This window comes from Lonchura striata, chromosome 7, assembly GCF_046129695.1.
Source record: "Lonchura striata isolate bLonStr1 chromosome 7, bLonStr1.mat, whole genome shotgun sequence".
Classification (NCBI taxonomy): Eukaryota; Metazoa; Chordata; class Aves; order Passeriformes; family Estrildidae; genus Lonchura; species Lonchura striata.
The window spans coordinates 8,010,135-8,034,845 of NC_134609.1; the positions used below are offsets into that span (position 1 = coordinate 8,010,135).

The following is a 24,711-nucleotide window of genomic DNA, read 5'->3' on the forward strand; positions in this document are numbered from 1 at the left end:
CATATGGGACACCCATCACTCCATAAAAATTTTTATCCAGCACCAGGCCACTTTGCACCCAGCTTCCTGTTTGACTCCTGCAAAGAATGCATTGCTTAGTGCAACTGGAAAACTGAGCACAGTGTAAATCTTTGTATATTTATATCTTTATCCTTGAGAATAGCTATGGTTTTATCCCAGTATTAAAGGAATCAGGGAGCTAGAGACACAGAACATCACAGGTTTTTGTCTGCTCCAGTACATCTGTGTACAAAGGTAAATTACAGTGCTTCATGATTAAACCCGAGTTTACACCTTGATATTTACTTAACTGAATCAAATAAAAATATTTTGATGCTGATACACCTGTATGATGCTGAACTGTTCAGCACTATATTGCTCTGAGCAAGAAGTGGTTAAATGTTGCCATCGAACAGTACAAAACACAAATAAATGCCATACAAACAAAACTCAGAACACATTATCTAATTATTGGGGTAAAGGCATCTATACACTATTGGGAAATTTCTGTCCTTCATTCAACTTGGAGGAACGGGAATATTCCCACTCTGTTCCTTTGCTTTTCCTTCATCTACTGTAAATGAAATGTAAGAGGGAACAGGTCATCTTGATGTTTAAGGACTCATAAAACACCATGGCAGATTTCCAGCTCTTCACTCCTGCTGCAACAGAAGATGCAGAATGGCAGCTTTTGCCAAAGCTGGATGAGGTATTCACATTTGACAACTGATCTGTCAAATAAATATTTCTCAAGGGTTTTCATCATTTTGCAGCAAAAATTTATGAAGCTGAAGCCTACACTAGCATGCAAGAGCTGACATTGTCATCCAGTTAAAGTATCAGAAGCTGTAAACACACTATTTTTTTTCAATTTAAGTGCATATTGAGAAAGGTTTTGTGAAGACTGAGCTGATAAGAATCCAGATAAGAATCCCATATAGATTTAGTAATACAGGGTATAGAGCTGGCTCACATTCAAGATCCTTTAATATGCACAGCAGAATTTGTGAAGTATGATGTAAATACTGAGATTACCTACCGAGGCAATGGGATCAAGGAAGCCTCTACAGTTCTTGACAATTTTTATTATGTTTCAGCAGGATTTTTCCTTTCTGCTTCTTAAAGTTAATGATTCTTGAAAAGATTCAAAGTCATTAGTAGGGTCTTCCGGACCTGCATTTCAACAGCTGATCTGAAAGTACTCCGTAGGGGAAACAGCAGATGCTAACTAGGCAGGTGAAAGCACAGCCACCAATGAATAAAGCGGCCTGTAAGGGACCTCTGGTGGACAAGAACAGTGTTACATTTCTTTGCATTAACAGAGGAGTTTATCCATTTAACTAGCTTACAGCCATTCAGTTGAATGCTATCTCATATTATAGAATAATCAAAACCATTTTCCACTTGAACAAAAATAATTCGATACAAAAAGAAATGGAAATTAATACAGTTGAATCCAAAAGAACATTTCCCAGGCTGGGTGAGGTGATGGTACCTGTTGCTTCCAGCACATGCAGTGGTTGATCACAGCCACTGTACGCAATCACAAGAGCTTATATAGCTATTTATTACAGTGCAGAATATCCCCAAGGATGTTATCCTATTCCAAGCTAGATATTTTTTTAAAGTGTTACAAACTTGGGAATTTATTTTGATCTCATGGCTTAAAGAGGCTCTCATCTCTGGGCTTTGGGACCTCTGTTTTCAGAGAGCGTGTATAGTCTGACAGACCACAAAGTTTGTGCAGATCCCTCTGGGATCACAAATTCCCTTTGGTAACTGGACTTGTCTTCCCTTGCTACTCTTTGCCAATCTCCACATGGAGCTAAAACTCCGATATCTTCTCATGTGAGTATAACAATAGACATGGGAGATGGTTTGCTGTACAGAAATAACACACTGAAATGGTTCCCTAGGAAAACCAGCACGTCTTGGCAACAGTTGTCCTGGCAACTAAATCTCCTGGCAGAGGGTGGTGGCCACTGATCTGTGGAAACCAATCCGTGACTCATTTTTTCTCAGAGACCTGAGTGGATAGGGAATAGAATGGAAAAGCCTTCACCATTTGGTTTCCCCCCATCCCTTGCATTGAGAGGAAACTCTCACCAGTCATAGAGGTTATTTGAATGGTTATGGAATTCAGGGTTCTGGAACACAGATACAGGACATACTAATTACAAGGCATATAAATGGACATCATAATTTCAAACATCATTGTTTTTTTTTTTTTTTTTAATCTAGTCACATTAGGAACTGTCTTAACTCTCTCTCTACCAGGACTGAAAATTGCCGTGGAAAAATCACAGCAGAAAATATCAGCACAGCCATAACAGTACTAAACAGGGCAGAGATAAAAATGACAAAGGACATTTTTGTCTAAGTGGCTTTTCAGAAGCCTGTGAAAGCATTGGTGGTCAGTCTGTGCTGCACTTATCACTGCACAGGCCTGGCCAAAGGCAGCCCAGGGCTCCTGAGCAGAGGTGGTCCGTGGCCTCGGACAGCGTGCCCGTGCTCAGCAATGCCGCCCTGCCTGCCCTGCCTCGCTCCTCCTGCTGCAGGGCCTCACTGCAGCGGCTCTGCCCCGGGGACCAGCACAGCTCGAGCCATTGCTGCACCTGCCCGGGCATCGGCCTGGTGCTCACGGGCTCAGAAATGGCTCTGTCCCAGCAGTGCTCACACACATGTCGGCTGGAAGAGCAGCTCACAGAGTGTCCCTTCCCAGCCACGGCACGCTGTCCCCTCTCCCGTACCCTCCCAGCTCTGAGAGGCCTGAGCACAGCTTGCTTCAGCTCCTCCTGGGAATGCCCGACGTCTCCAAGAGGGTGAGGCTCACCTGGGCACAGCCAGGGGCTCTCCTGCTGGGACAGCAAATCTCCCTCCCAGGGAGAACCAGCAGCCCTTTGGCCACACAGCTTCTTCCCAGGAAATCCAGGAAAAGTAGTGACACAGAAAAAATTAATTTAATTTTCATGGGCTTGTCATCTCTGAGCTGTCCCTTTCAAAGCACAAGTGTGACTGGAGCCTCAGGGTGACTGAATGGCCAGCAAGGGGTGAGTGGTGAGCAGAATCTTTTGAATGGATCAGCTGGAAGAAATGAGAAGTACCTGAGTCCCTGCCAGCTCTGAAGGGCTGGTGTGAGGCTGAACAGGGCTACACCAGGGCATCGTGCTCTAGAGCAGCAACACTTCCAACAGGTGCTCAGAAACTGATCTGAAAGAAAAATTTCTGTTTCAGAAAACATGACTTGGCAACAAAATCATTTCCTCTTGAAATATTTCTCAAGGTTTATTCTACTGCTTTAATCTGAATTATGCTAATCCATGCATACGATGATTCTGTTTATCCATGAATATTTGGACACATACATTTTCATATAGGAGGAAAGCAAAAGAGTTTATTAGATGATAGCACAACCATTGCATGAATTCAATATTTTCACAAGAAGCAGAGAAATGTTTTTTCATCAGTTTATGCTTCTCTTTCCATTACCTGCACAGTAAACTCAAACACAATAAATGTTTCAGGATGCTATTAAGCAGGTGGACTCCGAGAGATTTTCAAGGAGATGAAAAAAAGCACCTCAAGCAGTAAGTCATACATCTTGAAAATTGCATAGTAAACACTTGGAGACATATAAAATCCCACTTCTAACCTAAACGAGTAAACAACTTGAAAAAATGGGCTCAGACATAAAAACTGTGAGCTGACTACAAATGATCTGCAAATACATTGAAGGCCTATATTTGTTCAAATACATTATTCATAAGAAATAATTTGAGTTTTAGTTGTATGAAATTTATGTTGCATAAACTTAAGCAAATACTTGTAACCAAAAGCTGTTTTAAAGAATTAATGAGCAATCTCTAAATAAAATTCTATTACTAAATAAAATCTTCCCTGCTTTGCAAAGCCATATGCTTCCTTTAGCATATACATTAATAAGTACATCTCTTAAGAGCTGAGGCCTGGAATGCTGTGATAGAGAGCTTAGATCTGATTGAGCTCTCACTAAGCAGGACTGGTGTGAGGTAAACAAGAGGAGAAACCATTGCTTTTGAAATGGTCTTAAAGTACTTAGGATTCAACAGCAACAAAGTCAACTGAATTCTTGAGCCAAACAGCTACATTTCTTCTCTAGGATCAACATTTCTGAATATTTAGTAAGCAAATAAAGAGAAAGGGGAATGTAGCTTTTCACCTCTACTAAAACACTTCCGCTGTCCATTGCTGCACTCTTGGACACCAAATTTGTCAGTGAACATTTGAGGCTAAGAGGCACTGCAGAATGGGGTGGTACAGCTTGAACTGCTGCACCAGTGCTTGCTACAGAACAGCATGAGCGGTGGCTTGACTTACATTATCTGCAGTAACTCCATACTCCTCTGTACTGACTGAACTAAACAGGTGCATTATGCTGAAGCAATATTGATATTATTATTGTGTAAGTTCTCATATTATATAGAAGCCTTAATAAACCAGATGCTTTTACACAGCTGGAGATAACAGGTAATGTCTACAAACTAACACCTCCTCCAACTATTACCCCCAGAAGTTATTACACAAATAGATGAAAGAACTAGTCTGGCTTCCACAAATAGTTGCGTCTTAAATCTGAATTGAATGAAAGTACTCAGGTTGCTTGACCAACAGTTGAGACACTGCAAAGCTTTCCTCTGACAGGGATAGTACTGAACTAGAAAAAAAAAAAAAAAAAAACAACAAAAAAAAACAAACCCTGAACAGCCAATATTTACAAACAATTATATACAATTCAAATTACTCAAGCAGAGTAGCTCCTACCACCTACTTTCCACTAATATCTACAGTCTTCTTGTATTCACTTCAGCCTAAAATGTGAGTTGTACAAAAACTTCCTATTCTGCCTTCACTCATCCTATTTATTTCAAAGCCACTTTCAAAGTTCTGAATAGTTTTGGAGTAGTTTCCCAGCTTAGTCATGGGGCAGAGGCTGTTTTGCAGACTGACCTCCCTTACAGAAACACCCCAAGATCTGACTCTTTCGGATACAAGGACAACAGAGACAAAATTTTACCTTTTGTAATTGTAAAGCACAATTTCCTCACATTATGGACTAAACCAAAATGGACTCTTCAGAATTTGTGTGATTTTTACCCCCTCCCCTCTGGTTTGCCTAACTTATGGGACCGACCAAAGAGCTACCTGTTGTCATTAACCTTGACAGCATTGCTTCTCATTAGAAATCAAAGCTGCTGCATTTCTACAGTAACTTTCCACAAAATATGTCTTGGTATCTGAAAAATATTAGGGAATGAATCCTAACTGCTCTTAAAAGGCAGCTGCCAAAACCATGAAACTCATGAAGACTTTTAAGACCCAGGATTTTGAAACAGTAGATCTTTCCAAAGAGAGTGAGCCAAAGATATCTTGATGTGATGACAGAAATGCAAAAATGGGTTTTTTAATGTGTTCTGACAGCATTTCTGGAGTCTCCAATACCTCTCAGTCATGTCCCGTCTGACAGGAGCTTTACAGCTCCAGTGCACTAAGAATGACTGTGATTCTGCCAGTCCCTTCTCTTGGATAGTCTGAATAATCTTTAAATGGTCACTGGTTTAAATACAACCTACAGTGCCAGCTGAAGTGTACAACAGAACAGGATCTTCTGGCACAGGCTGCTTCTGTTAGGAATTGCTCCCGTAGCTGAGCAATAACTAAGTTTCTGGAGAGCCCTTCTGCTACAGCTCAGACACAGTTCTCACCTTTTTGTAAAGTTTGGTGCCCCAAAGTTTTCAATGACCTCAATGAGGGCTGTGGAGTTGACAGAATTTGTGAAAGCCTATCACTTTTTTCTTTAATGAAACCTAATTTCAATATGTTAGTTTAAATAGACAGAATTCTGAAAAATATGAAATAGATCCCTTACAGCTTTCATGCATACAAGAGAAAACCCCCAAAATAATCATTTTCACACAACCTTTTCTAATCTTATTTTTGATAACCATAGGCTACATCACAGCTCTTCAGACACATGGGAATTGCCTCAAAAATGACAGCTAACTGAGGTCATGGGAAGATTTACTGTCATTAATATCACCTCACAGTAAGAAGGAATGTTCACTTCCTGTTAGTGAGTCACCAAACACAGTTTCTGTTTGTTTAAAATTATAAGAGCAGCATATACAAGAAAGTTAATTTTCACTGATGACAAAGTGAATAGAGACTTATGTAGCTGACAAACTTCAATGTGAAATCTAAGCAGGAATGCTAAAGTAGTGAATTTGTTACTGAGATGCAGTACAGGCATAATGGGGACATCATTAATGCAATATAATAAAAAAATGTTACATATGATGTATTGGCAATATATGAAGCAACGTGAACATTTATACCAAGTGACAACCCAGGGACAGGCAGATTAGAGTCTGAAGTTACCAGCAGGATCCATCTTTTCATTTACACCTTTGTCCACTATTCTCTCTTTACCACTCTGCTTCTATTGATCTCAGTTTGAATATTAGGATGCTTAAGCATTTCTCCTGCCTGTATATCATCCATTTCAGGTGATGGTTATGCTGAGCTGCTATTTATTCTATAGCACTAATCTCTGCTGACTTCCTTGGAGAAGCAAGCAGCCCAGCAGCTTGGCAATGAAGTGCTTTTGATGTCTCAAGTCACCTTCAAAAATATCAGGTTTTAATAATTTTCCACTAGCACTCCTGCCTTTTGGGAACAGGAACATGAAGAGGACCCAGAAACACAATACATCTAAATTGCTTTCAGCACAGCAGAGCAGAGTGGCAGCTTCTGGGAGCCTGCTGAGCAAGGCCACCTTATTTCCCAAAGTGACCCACATGTGAGAACACTGCATACAAATGCATGGCTAATTTTCCAATTTGCCCTGATGTCAGTGCACCTGAGTACTGCTGTTCCAAATGAAGAGGTTAGAAATGGGTTTCCACTCTGTAGCTCTCCAAAAGATCTAGGTGGTGCAGGATCAAATGGGCCCTGGAACCAGATACCCTGTGAGGTGGCCTTTGCATCAATACTCGTGTTACTAAGATCCTGAAGAATTACTTCTGTCAGATATCTGAGAAAGCTGCAGTAACTCTGGGAATTTATTTTTTTTTTCCTAGGAGGAATAGTGCATTTCTTGTACACAATAATTTGCTGTTGTTTATGCCATCAGTAATCACCACTGAGCATGCAACAGCTTGGCGGCATCCTTCAGCTGAGGGCAAAACAAAACCTGTCCAAACTGCCTGCAAACCCAAGCTCAGTCTGATTCTCCTTTCAAAAGGCATGAGGGAATCATCTAGCAGAATGCCCTACCTATGCTTCATCAGTTCCTCCTGTTTAACCAGGACCTTATCTCAGCCTGGAAAGAGGAATTGAGCCTTTTTCCCCTTTATATCAGGTTTGTTTACTTTACCTTCTCTGCCTACATTTTTAATGGGTTTTTTACTTCCTTTAAGAAAAGGTTGACCCCTGCCACCCTGCTCTTCTAATATCTGTAACTGCTGTCCTTTGTGGTCCATACAGTCCATGTTTTCTAAAAAGAACCTCAACACTTCATGACCCAATGAGTTGAATCAGAAAAGCTGAAGAGAAACAGTGCAAACGAAGCAAATGATGAATCTCACAACTTTGCAAACACTTGCAGCTTCCTCTTAAAACTACTAGGCTGCAGATTATAACTAATGAAAGGAAACCCTAGTCTTTTACTACAAATGCAAAGTATAATATTTGATACCTATGGATCTTAACTGGAATTCCAGAACTGAATATATTTAAGAAGTTCAGACATTTGCATTTAGATCCTACTTGAATAAATTCCTATGATTGCTGAGTGGTCCTTTAAGTCTTCCTTTTAGCCTTAGTAAAATTATTTAAGTGCAAATGAGGCATTGCTTTCTTTGCAGTTTTCCCAGGCAGACTTTGGAAAGTTACCTGATGGAAAGAGGTAAAATGGTGAGAATATTTCAGTGCTATGCAGCTGATTTCTTCTTTCATCACAGGATAATGTACACAGAAGTCAATTTTCCACATGCACCAAACAACTGACCAAGCACTGACCTAGATACACCAGAAATATATAAATTACCATTTCAGAAGAAAATTCAGTTTCTCTTCTGAAATAAAATTAGCCCCTAATACTGCATTGATTAAGGGGGTTTCTGTGGTAAATAGCAGCTGCTATATGTCACTATTTGTAATCACAGATTTTATTACCTTTTTTCAGAATGTATTGAGTTTATTGGAAAATGTGCAGTGATGATATTCTATGTATAGCTGTGCCATGATGATGAAGTGGCATTACTGTAAGGTATCATTATGGTGAGTTACTACTGGCCTTATTAGAAGCATATCTTGACTTTGGTCTCTATTACTAGCTAAGATTGGAAGCTCCTCTGACTGGAAAATTGCTGTTTTATATTGGTTTGCCTATCTTTATTATCTTCCTCACCATTTCCTTATATTTGCATAGAATGGCATTAGATGGTTTTGCCAGTGACATTTTTAAAGAGAAAAATAGTAAAGCAAGGCAAAAAAAAAAAAAAATTAAAATACCTGTTTTGAGCGGATAAAGGCAGGATTAAGAACTGGGTGCAGGTATGGAATATTAGAGAGGCATTTCCTCCATCCTCCCCAGGCTGCTTACAGGGAAACACAAGTACTGATGTGAAGCCATACTGAGATATGTGAAGCCATAACTGAGGCAGAATATATACTTATGAAAGGCTTTTGGGAAGGGCTAATGCAGTGACTGATTTGTGAGGCAGAAGGGCAAATTTGCCTCCTCTTCTGCCACTGAAGCTGCAGTGGTGCTGCATGAGACTTCTTGTCTGTGACCAGATTGTGGCTTCTTCATCTTTCCAGTGGCTCCCTTCAACTGCCTGCCAGCATGGGTGAACACATGTGCCACCATCAGTGTCACAAAGCTGAGGCAGGGGTGGCAAGTCTTGCTTGCTTGAATCAGAAAGGTTTCAATTTCTCTGCCTAATTAGCTTCAGTGGAGCTGTAAAGCACAGTGCCTCAAGGTTTGCTTTGAAGGCACTATTCTTCTAGCCTTTCTTCAGGCAGAGAGATGGCTTATGTGACTTTTCATAACCTTTAGTAACCCGTTCTTCTACACCTTTTTTTTTCCACTGGTTTAATGCCTTAATAGTATTTTCTTGCAAGCAGCTTCATTTCATGAGTACTCAATCTCTTATGACACATACATTTGCATTACAGTTCTATTTTTTCCTCAGCTTGGTAGTGGAAAATTTTCAGAACTTCTCTGAAGTTAAATTTATTTCTTCTAGCCCTCTAGAAACATCAGATTTCTGCAGAATTTAACAGGAGCCAGAATAATGTTTTTATGGGTCCAGAAACATGTAATTGACTGAGTAGCTTCTTTTAGTTCTAGCAAAAACATTTTTAATTATCTTAATCATGAGCAGAAATCCTTTAGCTGTAGGATGCTTGAGCATGCTTGGTAAGGATGTTGCCTGAGCATTCCCAGGTATCTAATGAATTGTAAGTTACAATTTAAACTGAAAAAACATTCTTAAGTCTATAGAATTTCTCTCTTTTTTTTGGCCTTTTATTTCCTTCTGGAAAAAAAAAAAGAATTGGAAAAAAATGCTTATAAATTCTTCCCACCTTAGTGTAAAATATTGAACTGGGCTATATATCTTACTGTCTGCCTTTGAAAAAGGTATGAAGAAATGAAAAATCTCCTGAAACAACAACACTAGTAACAGATTTAATTCACTACCAGACCAGAGCCCATTTAATCATGGTAATCTAGAGCTGAAAGAACCATAGAAGAATAATTACCTGTGGAGTATTCCACCCTTGTTTTACATGCTGCTCTCATGTTCATCTAGTCTTTTAGCACAGAAGTGCATGAAATCAGGACATTTTATAAACCTTCAGATCAGTAATGGTCACAAACATTCTTTCCATGCTTGGTAGGTTGAGGACTGTACTAAACATAATTTTAATAAAGAATAGTTGAACATAGTTACCAGTGAGACAAATTATAGGAAAGCCACTTTACTGTACCTGGACCCATTTTGAGCCCCATTTCCTTTCTATTTCTGCTTTCTTTGCCTGGAGTTGCATTCTGAGCAGGGCCACAGCCTGGAACATGCTTGCAGTGCTGAAGATGTCACTTGTTCCTGGGACTGAAGTGCTCAACACTGGCTCAGCCTGGCCTGCAAGGGTTAATGTCCAAATTATTGTAAGAGCTGATGGCTCTCTTTAACTGCCCATGGTGCATAAGGTAACTATATTACATCAAAGTGGATTGATGCCCTCTTTTTATTCTGAATTTCTGTTTTTTAATACATAAAATGAGTGCTCCTGGGCAGCTCTTAAACAGCACCTTTAAAAAGGGGTCTTTAAAACAGGCATTAATTGTAAAAATTTACTAAAATGGAAGTAGTAAGTTAAGGCTCCATCACATGGCACTGAGAGCTCTGGTATGAAAGTTAACTCCCAGGTTCTTTGCTCCTTGGTCAGAGTTAAGGGTTTGTCATGTCCCCTAAAAACAGGACAACTTCAGAGATGGGGCAGATGTCCAACATTCTTGGGAGCCCTTATTAATTGCAACATAAGCCACATACATATTTCAAAATGCCTAAGGGAAAGCTAAACATCTACACTAGGAATTACTATATTGCATACATACATACAAACAGAATTTTTACCACTCTTACAGCTTTTATTCTTTGGTCTTTCAGACATGATGAGCTTTCAGTGAGGGCTTTAACTGATAATATTGGGGTTATTTCTGCTAAGCCACTGAAGTTCCTGTGAAAGCAAAATTCAGCCCTTATAATCCTGTCTTTTTGCTGTTTTACTCATTAGCTATAGGTAATGCCCAATTGCATCTGAGCTCACAGTTGCTCTGGATTCACTGAGTGTATTCAAACAGAACTGCACTAAAATCCAATTTCTAAGCTTATGATTTTGTAATTAGCAGCCAAAACTCATACAGACTGTATCTCTCAAATATAGTCATTTTCCTGACTGTGAAAAGAGGTAGATATGCACAGATAGGCTGCCTTGTGTGAATGACTCCAATGTAAGTCAAGAACAGAATTTTAAAAGTTCAGTAATAAGATGGTGAACATTAACATACCCTCTGTAAATCAGGAGACCAGAAATATGAATTACTTCTGACATGCTTAATGGGTGCCACGTATTCTGTTAAATTTAACATTATTACACTAGGTATAACATCAGAATTTCATCTCTATAAATACAGATTCTGAATTTTAAAGAAACCTTTTTTGAATGCAGCTCCATCGAAAGAAGACAAAATGGAAATCAGAGAGTGCACTCAGTTATTTACCCCATGATTTTTGTTGCTTTGAGAAGTTTCAAGCAGAAATAATTTTGGAGTTCAACCTCCCATTAGCTACTAAGGAATTAGTAGAATGATTTCAAATTCCTTCCCCATGCCACTCTATGCTCTGTATATTTACCTAATTAATCTAAAAAAAAATCTAATTTTTTTCATGGTAAATAAACACATTGTACAAACAAAGGAACAGCAGCTGATAATCAATTAACTGATATGTCTAATTCATGACTTATTAGAGACCAAATGTATATCTTAACCAGGCTTCTGGAGTATTTGATAATAGCAGCAACAATGCTTGTGAAAATTCTGCCCATACACACTGTGCATTTAGGAGGGATTAAAAATATAATGAGAGCAAGGAAGATATTTCTGTGGAATGCAAGAACTCTGGCTAATGCCTCTGTCAGAGTCAATTTGCATGATGCTGAACTTAGCAGTCAATACAAAATATTTTTCTTTTGCGATATATTCTCCTCAAGCTCATGGTCTTCAGATCCCATCTGAATTTCCCAGCATTTTTTACCAGCTGTCATTTATACAACATATCTGTTGTATAAAGCAGATATTTAATTATGGGGTTCTGTGGAAGACATCCAACAGAGATATCCCTACCTAAAGCAGAGTAGTGAAAGAAGTAATGATGCTTCTTTTCATTTCATATACCATTTTTCCCTGATCAAAATATCGGGTTTTATGATTTCACTAATTGATAGCCCAGTACTCAGAAATACCAGAGCCATCATAGCTGAATAATCAAAATATTATTAGGGCTTTATAATGCTATCTACCACAACTAATCATTAGAGGACTTCAGCTGTGTCTTGTAACCATTTCCACATACATCAAAATTGCAATGATTTAGTCCTTGAGCCCTGATTAACAAAAGCAGGATGTGCCAAGTTACTAACTCAGTTTCAGAGAAAGTTTTTGAAAAGTGACAGAGAAGCTGATTTTTCTTAACCCAGTTTAAAAGGAATAAAAATCTTGCCAGTATATGAAGCCAGAACTACTCAAGCACTGAAAAATAAGGTCTTATACTGTTTATCAGAGGAGAATATTGACCTCAAGTCATTCCTGTGGCCTCAGGGAGACACTGCTTTACAGGTTGCCCTCATATATCTGGTTACAGAGAGTCTAAACACAATAGTTTCTACCTTCTAAAATCTGACAGAAATGACAAGCCTGAATTTATTTTTAACGTGTTTGTTGGTATTAGGTGTAGATTAGATCTTAACCTCCTTCTATTTCTTCCTTATATTAGTCTCATGTCTGATTTAGGGTTAAAATCATTTTTTCATCAGGGAAACCTGGAGTACTTCTAATTCTGCTTTAACATGTTCAAAGATCTTGCAAGATAAGGTTAGCATTCTAATACAAATGGATCTGGGTTTCCCTGCTCTGTTATGCCATTGTAAAGTTACTGACTTTAAAGAAACACTATGGAGACTCCAGTTTAAGCAAATGTACTTTGGCCTCTAAGCAGCTACAACACCACCACGATGACATAATTGAATGCTAGTACTTATTGAGTTTTTTTGCATGTTAGAAGACACTACAGCTCGGGTAGCCAGCTTTACATTAGTCAGAAATGGTTTTCATATAAAAATCTGTAAAGAGTGTTTATGATGAGATCAGAAATATGCCAGCAACATATTTTTCTATTTATGTATTCTCGAGCAAAAGATTTAAACAGATTTATAGCACTGCATAATTTAAATAGCAATCGTTTGGATCCACTTAAGAAGTTGGAACCATGAATAAACATAAAACAGATAATTGCATATCCAAATATATCTTTTCTCCTTTAAAGCAACCCATCCAATGTCTTCATTAGTACACAAGCATTGGGCTGCTTGAGAGTCTGAGCAGGATTAGGGCTGGCACTTTCCTTCAGGGACAGCACCAGGACGGGGGGATGTGAAACTGGTGGTACCAGGATCATTCAGCTGCTGCTTGCAGTTGGGTATCTGCATGCAACGTAAGGCACATGCATGTTTCAAAATGCCTAAGGGCAAGTTAACATCTACACTAGGAATTATTGTACTGCATACATACATAAAAACAGAATTTTCACCACTCATACAAGCTTTTATTCTTTGCTCATTCAGACAGGTCCTGTTAAATTCTAATTGTTTGAACACTTCCTCAAATTTGGACATTGTCACTTATGTCTGTAGAAAGAGCCACTTTGTTGAATTTGTCCTCTAAATCATTTATAATTTGTACTAAAACGGGGAAGTATTTTTAACACTGGAACATCCTTCTCCTGTCCTGCCATTTCCATGGTACAGAGCTATTTGTACAACCACAATCTTTAGGTAGGCAGTTATTTTTAAGAATATGAATTGCTGTATTTGTAGCCTTGTGCTACACAATTCAAAACAAAGATTTTTACAATATTTATACTTGGCAGTCACACATACTTGTCTAATGAATAATTTTGTATCAGCTCTAACAGTCATTTATGTATCAAGTTTTCTGTTTTAAAGCACAAATACACGAAAGGAGACAAATTAAAAGCCAATTCTAGTATTCAAAACAAGGTATGAACACATACTGCAATGGCAGCATAAAAAGAGTTCCGTTATTAATATCTAAAATACAAATGTTTTAAGAAACAAAACTTCGGCAAATTACTGCTTTAAAAAACTTAATTGAGAGATAAAAGACAAGTAAATTTTAAATTTTGTATTAAAAGATCCTCAGAATAACCCTTCCCTTAGAATTAGGCTCTTCATTCATACACATGTATATGCACATGCACACTTTGATGAATTTTTGGTGTTTTAGCTGTGCCAGTTTACAGGAAGCCAGACTGGCACCTGCCATACATGAAGTTATGACAAGAGAGACCAAAACTAATGTAAAGCTTAGTGTTGACACAGGAAGAAAGGAAAAAGCACCCTGCATTGATTGCTGCTTCAAGTGCTGCAGGTTGTTCTGTATGCCACCTGGCTTTTCAATAATGAGGAGCAATTATTTACAAAGGTCACAGAATCTCCTAAAAATTCTCCTCAAAGTACAATGTACTTTTCTTGATGTCAGCCTGCTACTCTCACTGAAATTAGTTCTTTTGTTACTACCCTCTTTCTGTATAAAACAGAGACTAGGCTGGGCTTGAATAGGGCCATCCCCTGCCTGGCCCCCTGGCTTCTCTTCACACTCTGCTCTAAAGATGCACAGGGATTAAAAAAAGAAAAATTATGGAGATATATATAAATGCATATGGACATAAAAGAAAGTTGCTAGAAGGCTTGTGCTTTGACAGAATCTCATTACCCTGGGATATCACAAGGGCTGACCCTTAAGAACAGACTTTAACACTGCTCTTGTCAAGTGTTCCCCACTGGAACTCTTTCTATATTTTTCAGCCTCTGACAGCTGTAAATAAATTCTATAGCTTTTCAGACAACAAACCAAGCTACAACCTGACCTCACTAAGAGTAGTAATTAGGAAGTGAGAAAGCTGAGTTTATGGTAACAGGAACGTTTTAAGGAGAAATCCAGGAGGACAAACACTAGTACCAAGAGTTAATCTTGTCAGTCCAGCACCTTTCCTTAAACTCAAAGAGAAAGACCACCCTCTTTCTATTTCCAGTTTCCAATAGATTTCAAATAGAGATTACAGGATTGTTGCTACCTGTTCCATAGAAAGGACACTGCTTTTCAATTCTTTATTTTCCCTTACAGCAGCAAATGGCAAAGGCAAAAAGATCACATAGGGCAACTAAAATAGTGCTTTTTCTTCCAGGCAGAGAATGAGAAAGAGAGAGAGAGATATCTTTGCAGGACAGTTTATAAAATTGAAATACCTCAGCAATGTTGGCTCTCTGAGCTATATTGAGGCCAAGACCTTTTGGGCAGGGCCCATAATCCTTGGGTCATTGACCAGCTTTACCTCCCACAGCTTATAAACTTGATCCCACCCTCCTCTGATCAAGGCCCCAGACTCAGTAAAACCCTTTCCATCAAATCTTTTCCACTGTTTCTTTTCCTCTGCGTTTGCCCAGAATTCCCCCTTACCCTATACAGCCTGGACAGAGTTGGTACATTGCAGTATTTTGTTCAACCTTTTTTAAGTAATCAAAATTACATGTGCTGCTCAGTTACTCAATGAGGTCATGCTTCCTACAGGTATTTTGATAGTCAGCAAAACATTTGTTATGATTCAGTCAATTCTACTCTCAGGCTTTTACTCACAGGATAGACAGTATTTCACTCACTACTCCTATAATACTCTTATCAGATAAATCCTTTTATCTTAAAAAAAAAAGGACAGAATTAATATTCTGAGCTTAATATTCCGTTTCTTTTTCCTATGGCTGCAAATTACGGAAAGTCCTAGTGGACTTAGATGGACCATTAACTATAAAAAGTCACCACCAGGGTTCTATTTCAAGCCAAAACTGAAAGATCAAGTGGAAAAAAATCATCCCCCAGGTGAAACACTTCAATACAAATGAGGAGAAGCAGGGTATTCTGCTGGTTAGACATCTGATGACTGTAACTTCCATCTGTGCCTTGCTGAATTCTGGCAGTGGGCTGGACTGCTTAGTCTATTATTGCTCAGCCAGCAGGGTGACTTTGTTATGGCAGGGGATGTGGGACAGCTTCCTCCAATAAAAGCAGGTATCAGAGCAAATTGGCAACTGAAGAAACAGGGCTTGAATGAGCTTATGACCTGCTTGTCTATAGGCAGACAATGCATCAAATGGGGATTGGAGTAATTTGTTCTGTAGGATATATTTAGATTTTGATTCAGCACATATCACTGCCTTGTGAATCAGCTCTGGTTTCCTACCTTGATGTACTGGGAAAATGAAGCCTTTTATGTTTAATAAGAAAGAAAGGTATTTCTACTGCCATATAAAAATAGTAGGGATGAATTAAACATTACACCTTAAATGAAGTGTATTCCAGACAAAGCATGCTATACGATATTCATGCTTAGATGGAATGTCATGAATCAGCAGCTTTAAATCCTTCCTTTGAAAAATATTTGCTGGCACTTTGTTTCTTTGAGTGAAATATGTTTTTAGATGCAATTTAATGGTTGAAGATTGTACATGTCTCTTCAGTATAAGCAAGCCAGAATGTTATTATTTAACCATGTCCTTTAATTATAGGATTAATCTTCAAAGCATTGTGAAGCACATTTGCAAAGTCACACAGAGAATAAAAGGCTTACAGAGTATAAAAACCTCACAGAGCATAAGAGGTAGCAGTGGTATAAGTGAATGGTGATAATGAAAAGGTACCCATATGCTACAGCTATATTTATACACTAAGATGACAAGGCATATGAATGAAGGAACTGTGATGCTTTTGTCCCTTTTCACTGGCAAAGCCTACCGTGGCAGCTGTCTGTACAAGGCTACTGGAACACTTTACAAACAGCTTTTTCCCAAACCTGCATGCTGTGCATCAGCTGCATGGGGTCATCCTCACCAGGGGAGCTGTGAGGATGACCCCACGCAGCTGGGTCAAACCTTCTCCAGTACAGTTTTTTTTCAATAGGCTCAGAAGGCAGGAACTGATTTACCATAGTGGGCCCTACTATTATTTCAGACTATTAAGTTAAAACCTCATCATTTTCCTTCACTTTTCAATGAGACATCCCAGATGACACTCAGTCATCCTCTGATTCCTCCAGTTACATTACAAGCTAATGTCAAAAAAAGTTCAAAATTGGAATAAAACTATGCAATGCTGGAATATTTGTTCCAACATCTGTTGCCATTTTGCATAAAAATAATATATTTTAAATCAACTGAATTCGTACTTGACCGACTAAGAAAAGAAACAAGTCGCTACTACACTCCCTATATTTAATGTCATGAATAAATTATCTACCTTGAAAGGAAACAAGACAGTTACTTCTTTCTAATAAAGATATCAGATCTTTTCCTTTGTCTGTCATACTGCAGGTGTTTGACCTCAGCACCTGTGATTACATTATGTAGGATTCTTTGATTGGTATGCTTTTAAATAAAGAAAAAGTACCATATAAATCTCTTGACAAGAAATCTAACCTAGTGATATCAGGAACACTGAGCATAAGTTATCTGAGGATACTGCTTAATTAGTCTCTGATGGAATGAATATCTGTGCAAATAATTAGCATAAAATATATGCAGTACTTATCTAAAATAAGTGGCTCATTTGCCATATGTACCTCATGCAGGATATACTTCTAGATACTAATATTTCCTTTAGGTACACAAATCAGTTCATTATTTTCCCTCTTAGGTATTAAAAAATTGTGACTAATGCCCAGAAACTCACAGTGTTATTTTAAAAATTTAAACAATTTTCTAAACATAAAACAAAAAACTGCATTGGTTCATTTTCTGTACACTCTCACAGTGCTCTGAAGTTCAATTGTAATAGTTACATCCTTCATAAAACAATAGAAATCTTGGGGAAAAAAATCGGTGTAGGAGGGAGAATGGATCCAGGTAATATGGTCAAACATCAAGGGGAATTCAGAGAGGAAGGTGGGGCAGGCAGGAGAGGCTCTCTTGTGTTTAAGGCAATGCTGCCTGCTCACTTCACGTGAACACCTCTGGGATGTTTGACACCAGCACCCTCACCCCTCCCTGAGCACAGAAGGAGGCTCCTGGCTGGAGCCCTGCCTCCCTCCTCAGCCCCGCTGCAGCCTCCAAATGCCCGAGGAAGAGCAGGGACTACCCAGCAGAAAAGCTGCACGAGCTGCTTGGTGCTCCAGAGAGAAGCCCCAGTGTGCCTTTGTACCCCAGCACCAGTGCTCCAATCCAAAATGTGCCTTTGTACCCCAGCACCAGTGCCCCAACCCAAAATGTGCGTGGTGTACCCCAGCACCAGTGACCCAACCCAACATGTGCCTTTGTACCCCAGCACCAGTGACCCAACCCAACATGTGCCTTTGTACCCCAGCACCAGTGCTCCAACCCAAAATGTGCATTTGTACCCCAGCACCAGTGCCCCAACCCAAAATGTGTCTGATGTACCCCAGCACCAGTGCTCCAACCCAAAATGTGTATCCCAGCATCAGTGCTCCAGCTGCTCAAATGTAAGGAGGCACAAAAGGAATTACATGTGTTAAAACCCAACACAAAACAACTAACCTGCTGGGTAGGGAAAGTAATTACAGAAAACAATTAATTTTATTCACTGAGTGGAACCTGAACCAAACAGATCTTTTCTGACATTATTGTCATGCAGGATTTTCTAGCTGAAAAAATAATTTTGCTCACTAAAGGGCAGCTGGTGTCTGCACTGAGTTACACGTTGGAGACTGAATTGGCTGTGGAGATCTCTCGTGTACTTTTCATGTTCTCTGTCAAGTCCTACCAGGGGTCATGCAAGTTAGCAGAAGCCAAAAAGGACAAATTACTTACCCTTCTCATAGGAATCCCTTAATCCTGTCTTAACACTCTGTGTTTCTTTAAACACAAAAATAACATGCTCTTTGTTTTCTACATTCTTCTCTCCCAGTCTTCATTTGGAATGAGATAAATGTTTGGAAATTGTAGTCTCCAAAATAAAAGTGTATAGTTTTCCCTGGTTCCTGAGCATTTCTAAAGCCACAAATTTGTGAAATTATCATGAGTTTCTAGACCTGTCTTTTACCCAAAATTATGGAGCAGAAAATAATGTTGATGAAAATATTAGCTCTCTATCATCATAAGTGCAGGCCTTACTCTAATATTTGCCCTCTCTTTCTTTTTCATTATCAGACAAAATAAAAACCTAAACATAAGTTTCTGTGACTATGAAGACTCAAAAAAAAAATTATATATTAAGTGTTAACTTATAAAATCCTACGCACAGTTCAAATAATACCAATCTAACAGAGAGCATTGCATGGCCATATAAGTAATATGAAAAAAAGTTTACAATTTTGTTTCCATTACTTCCAATATTAAAAAACAAAATTTGCAACTCAAACTTTCTTAGATGCATCTGGATTACATGAGATTAAAGCAATTGTAGTTTAAATTACTATAATGCAATTATCAGAGATTGTTACATGTCACAAAGATAGAATTTGAATTGAATTTGAGATAGTCAGGGAGAGAAATGATACTGCTGCTAAATTTTAGGCATTATTCTAGCTATCTAGATAACAAAGACATCCTCTATTACTTAATGCATTGCATTTAATAAAATCCATTAGTTAAACTAAATAATTCACAAACTGAAAACTCATAAAGCTGAATAGAAGACTATCTTGCCATGGCATCAAAAATTTGATATGCACATGTACTAAAAAACTCTATCAAAGGACTGGGGATGACTTCAGTCGGGAAAAAAATATGCTTGCTTTGATCTGTTCTCTTAATCATCTTTGATTTTTCACCAAGAACACTCTGTATACTTTCAAAAGACAACTAAGGAATAAAAAGATTCTGTTTAAAAACAGCAGAGTAATAGCACAGCATGACATTAATCCAAAATAACTTAATTTTCTTGCTTCTATAGACAATTACCTAAAATTCTCTGGAAACCATTTCTCCCTTCATTTGTGTTCAGTATGTATGTGTGTGCAAACATAAATTCACACAGTGTAGACAGAAAATCAGAGCACTGGTCAAAGTGAGAGAGGATCTCCTATAGCTCAGAAGGGATCTCTCATTTGCTCACCTAGAATCACCTCCATCGGTTTAATCAGAACCCCTGAACAGTTCTAGAGGGAGACATTCACAGCCTGGCACTGGTTTCATGGCTTCCTCCTTACCTAATACACTGGTTTTCTATAAAACTTGTCTTTATGGTGCTTCTGTAGTTTCTAACTGGTATGCAGACAGGTTCATGGGCAGAAGAAACAACAAAACAGCATTTTGTATCTTGGAGACAAGGATATTTAAAGTACTAGCTCCAGGTCACTGTGGAAATTGAGGGAGAAAATTAAATCCATAAAACAAATATAAGTTATCATATTGATGCAAAAGTAATTTACAAGTAGTCACTAAGGTTCATATCAAAACTGGATAAATGATCGGAAAAATATGGCAAACTTAAAATTTCTACATATGGAGTATCCAAAACACCAGTTGCTGACAGTAATTTAAAGCACCTAAACATTTTTTGTGTTTTTTCTTTGACTTGCCTTTATTTTCTACTGTTTCTTCACATATATCTTGTCAGGTATTGCCCATATTCTTCTATAATTTCCCCTTCTCTATCTTCCAATAGGCTTTTGCAGGATGCCATGGTTTTCTGGGATGCCTTTAATGTCTGGCCTTTAATATGAAACAGAAAAATTATGCATCTATCACCTTTCTCCTTTTAAATCAAATTATCTGAAAGTTTTCTCTTGACAACAAGAAGTGCAGACAAGTGTACATTCTAAATAAACAGGAATTCCTGATACACTAGCTTATGAGGGCTTTGCTTTGTCTTTCCCAAAAATATCTAATTGCCCTTTGAATTTAAATACATATTTAAATAATGTACAAAGTAACAACTACTTGATCAGACTAAGATTTTGACTTTTTTTACCACACTTATCACAGTGCTGTTGAATTCACCACACTGTTGATATGCTTTCAAAATCCATCGTGGTAATGGTCTGAAATTTCTTCTGCGTGCCTGTTAAGGTGCTGGAAGAACAGATTAACACAGGTGCGACCAAAACAGATCAATGCCGTCAAAACACTTAGCAGACATCCTAAAGCAGGAGTCAGCAGTGCTGGAAGATGAGGGGGAAAGGGAAGCACGGCTGATCTGCTGGGCTGAAGCTGAAGCATCCCCCAAACGTGACCAGACGGTAATTGAGCTGTTCGGAGCGTTTATTCAGCGCCCGAGGTCAGGGCGAATTCTGGCGTTCGGGCTCGCCGGGCAGCGGGCGGATTTTCTCCGTGCCTCCTGCCGCTGCCATGGGGCAGGGCCGGGGCAAGGCGGGCGGGAGCGGAGCTGGAAAGCCCCGCGCTGCTCGCTGCGGAGGAGGCGCGCCCGGAGCGCGGGCCCGGCGGGGCTGCGGCCGCGAGGGGGAGCGGCAGCCCCGCACGCCGCGGAGCCGCGCCCCGCGCCGGCCACCGCCACCGCATCCGCACCCCGCTCCTGCCATCGCCACCGCCATCCCGCACCTGCCACCGCATCCCGCACCCCGCTCCTGCCATCGCCACCGCCATCCCGCACCCCGCTCCGGCCATCCTCCACCGCATCCGCACCCCGCTCCTGCCATCGCCACCGCCATCCCACACCCCGCTCCTGCCATCCTCCACCGCCACCCCGCGCCCCGCTCCGGCCACCGCCACCGCAGCTGGAACCCCGCCCCGCCCGTTCCCGCAGGTCGCTGTTTTGGGAGGCCGGGCGGTGCCGCTGCCCTGCGGGAGCGCTGCCAGGGCCGCCCCCGGCTGTGCTAGCAGCGGGAGAATCCAGCGGTGCACACCTGTATGGGCCAGCAGCAACAGCGCTGACAAGGGATTGTCTGTGTGCGACCTGCTTCCCTGCCATGAGTGGCTATACGTGTGTTAGATTTAATATCCTTACTGTCGGCTACTTAGATACTGCCAGGTTTGGTGAGAGTCAGAAAAACTGGGATTTCTCCCTCAGTGTTTTCTAACCTCAACAATACAGACTAAACTCATGAAACACCCACACTGCTGTCCAGCCCTCAAACAAAGTCATGGTGCTGCTGCAAAGGAATTTATTCCAGATGCACTTGTGCCAGTTGGGTGTCAGAGCTAAAGCACATTGCTGGGACAGTGCAAAGCTTGCTTCATGAGCACATCCCTGCTCTGCGGCTAGAGCACACAGCAGTCTCTGGCACTGCTGTTTTGATTAAATGTACTCCTGGTACATTTCAAATAGATTTTCACACAGAACATTGCGGTCTCTCTGAAGGACTGTTTGACATCTGAGTCGTTCAACTGAACGTGACACACATTCTGTCATTCCCTTTTTATTTTGGGAACCAAATTTCACTAGGCTCCATACAAGTATTGCACATTGTGAATTTTCAACTCGAGCAGTGCAGAGTCATGAAACTGTAATCCTCACTGTAACGAAGTGCAATCTGATGACTCAGAGCCTTTCCTTCTCTTATGCTTTCTTTATGTCACGTGTAGTTGTTAATTAATTAGAAGATATGAATTAAAATGTCTTCCCTCTCTTAGCAATACTTCTGTATGAATTTTAATCATTATGCAGCACAGAAATCCAAACTGCCTGACAAACAGCTGAACAAGGGTTATGTTGTTACATTCAAGACCTAATCCCTCTTCTTCTTAAGTACAGATAGATGTGTTTAATCTATTTAAATTTGCCTTAATTGTTTGAATCTACAGAAAGCTGACTGTACTCTCTGCTTTAATTTGGGTGATTCCAAGAAATTAATATGCACTAAGCTGTTTCCCTAGATATTGCAGACTTCTGCTAGCAGTTACAGTGACTAAGCAGATATAAAATGCATCCCCTGGTGATGTAAAGGTACCCCACAGTGTTTGCCACTGCCTGTTTTTACCTTGATATCCAGAGACAGATGAGGCTCTGTCATGGTCTTAGGATGCAAGCAGCCATCTCACTCTTCTCTTCCTCTGTGCCACTTGCTCCCACTGCCATCAGTCCTTTCCCAAGTGTGGGATCGATGCCAAGTTGCCTGTACCAAATTTTCAGTCTGGACACTACGTGGGGAAAACTGGTTGCCCTTCCTTACACAGTTGCAGTGAATCAAGAAATGACATTTGCCATGTGTCACCTGGACATTTCCCCCTTCACACACAACACTAATATCAGCAAAAGAACTTTCTTCTGTGTTCAATATAAAGGTAATGAAAATAAATGAAAGAAAAGATAAAATTGCCTATAAGGTAGCCAGATGGGCAGCCTACTGTAATGCTCTCATTTGATCCCGCATATGAAAGAATTTTTATTTATGTCCTCTTGTATTTCCCTTAAACCAGAAGTTAAACAATTATTTTTGGCCCTCTTGTGTATGACAAATAATTCCCAAGATAATTATTTTTCCATCAAAGCATTAGCTTTTCACTATGACTATACCCAGATTAAAATTTAAACACCAAAGCCTGATATTGTTTCTGTTAGCTAATTAAGTGTGAAATATTTTAAATGGAACACTAATGGAATAACATCCTTAAGTGTTTTCTGTAAATCTTCTGGGATTCAGTCTTCATCAGAAATGCATAAAGGCTATTAAAAAACTCTAATATATTAAGTGCTCAAGACAAACCATTGTGAACTGAGGTAGCACTTCTGCCATATTTGCAAAAAAATATCCCTTATATTTATGTGTTTTATTCAAGTAATACTGTTCCTGGAACTGTAGCCAGTTTTGGAAGTTGACACAAATTAGAAAGCTAAAGGCTACTGAACACATAAATAGCTCTGAGTGCATAGCTCTGCTCCTCTCACCTCATGAAATAAACTTTTTTTGTTCTCCAGTGCCAGAGGACTGTCATGTTGAAATAAACAGATGAGAAGCTACTATTTTTTACTCTTGCTGGATACTGCACTTGTATACAGTATCCTGCAATTCAGTACAATTCTTTAGCCTGGAACACAGTGAAGAGTTCCTAGACTGATTGCCATGAGGTAAAACCTCACCTGCCAGTGTGGGACAATGACAGAGTCCTGGGAAATGGAATAGAATGCACAACTTCCCCTGTCATCCTTGGTCACTAGAAAAAAAAAAAAAAAAAACAAACAGATTTGGGTCTTTCTAAACAATTGATCATGTTTCCTGAACCCTCATTCACATTATTTTTATTGCCACAAGCATTTTCTTTTCCCTTTTGACTGTCTCCCTGGTTTATAGAGTTTAGTTTTCAGGAGGAAAATGTAGAATTGAGGGAAAAGTGAAAATCTAAGTTCTATATAAAATCCAGGTTTGGTCCTATTTTCCTGATCTGTCAAACTGTCTCTTCTGTTTTGTCAGACATTCATGTGCATGATCCTGGTCTCAGTGCCATGAAATAAATCTAACAGTGTAACTTAATGGAAATATCCAAGTATGTACAAAGATGCAAATAAAGTCAGAATGTGACCTAGAGCTCATACTTTACCAGGTATTTGTATCTATTTCATTTCCGTTCCAGACTTGGTTTTTATTTTTTCCTTCCTTACAACACTCCAAATAGAATTTTTTGAAATAGAAACTTCCCAAGTTTGAATAAATTGGGTTTTTAAAGTGAGAAAAATCAATTTGGCTGTATTCTAGCTATATAAATAAAATCTTTAATGACTTTAAATTGTTTTTATGTATGCATTTCCTTTCAAAGGTGTCACAGAGATTGCTTTTATTAATTAAATTTATTATGCAAAGAATATATGCTCAAACTCAAATATTGTGACACAATTAAAAGTTTTGTATGCAAAAAAAAATAGCTTTGCTTACTTGCATTTAGATAAGAAAATATTCCAAGTGGAGG

General features: G+C 39.3%; 1 long non-coding RNA gene across 1 annotated transcript; it reads right to left on the minus strand.

Annotated features, from left to right (window-relative positions):
- Window positions 1-1,118: 1,118 nt before the first annotated feature.
- LOC110468610 (uncharacterized) lies at window positions 1,119-21,057 on the minus strand. Its single transcript, XR_002465116.3, has 5 exons — window positions 20,430-21,057; window positions 20,058-20,205; window positions 10,033-10,184; window positions 3,105-3,210; window positions 1,119-1,134 (listed from the first exon to the last, which is right to left on the minus strand). It is a non-coding gene; the product is annotated as an uncharacterized LOC110468610 (long non-coding RNA).
- Between the last annotated feature and the right edge of the window lie 3,654 nt (window positions 21,058-24,711).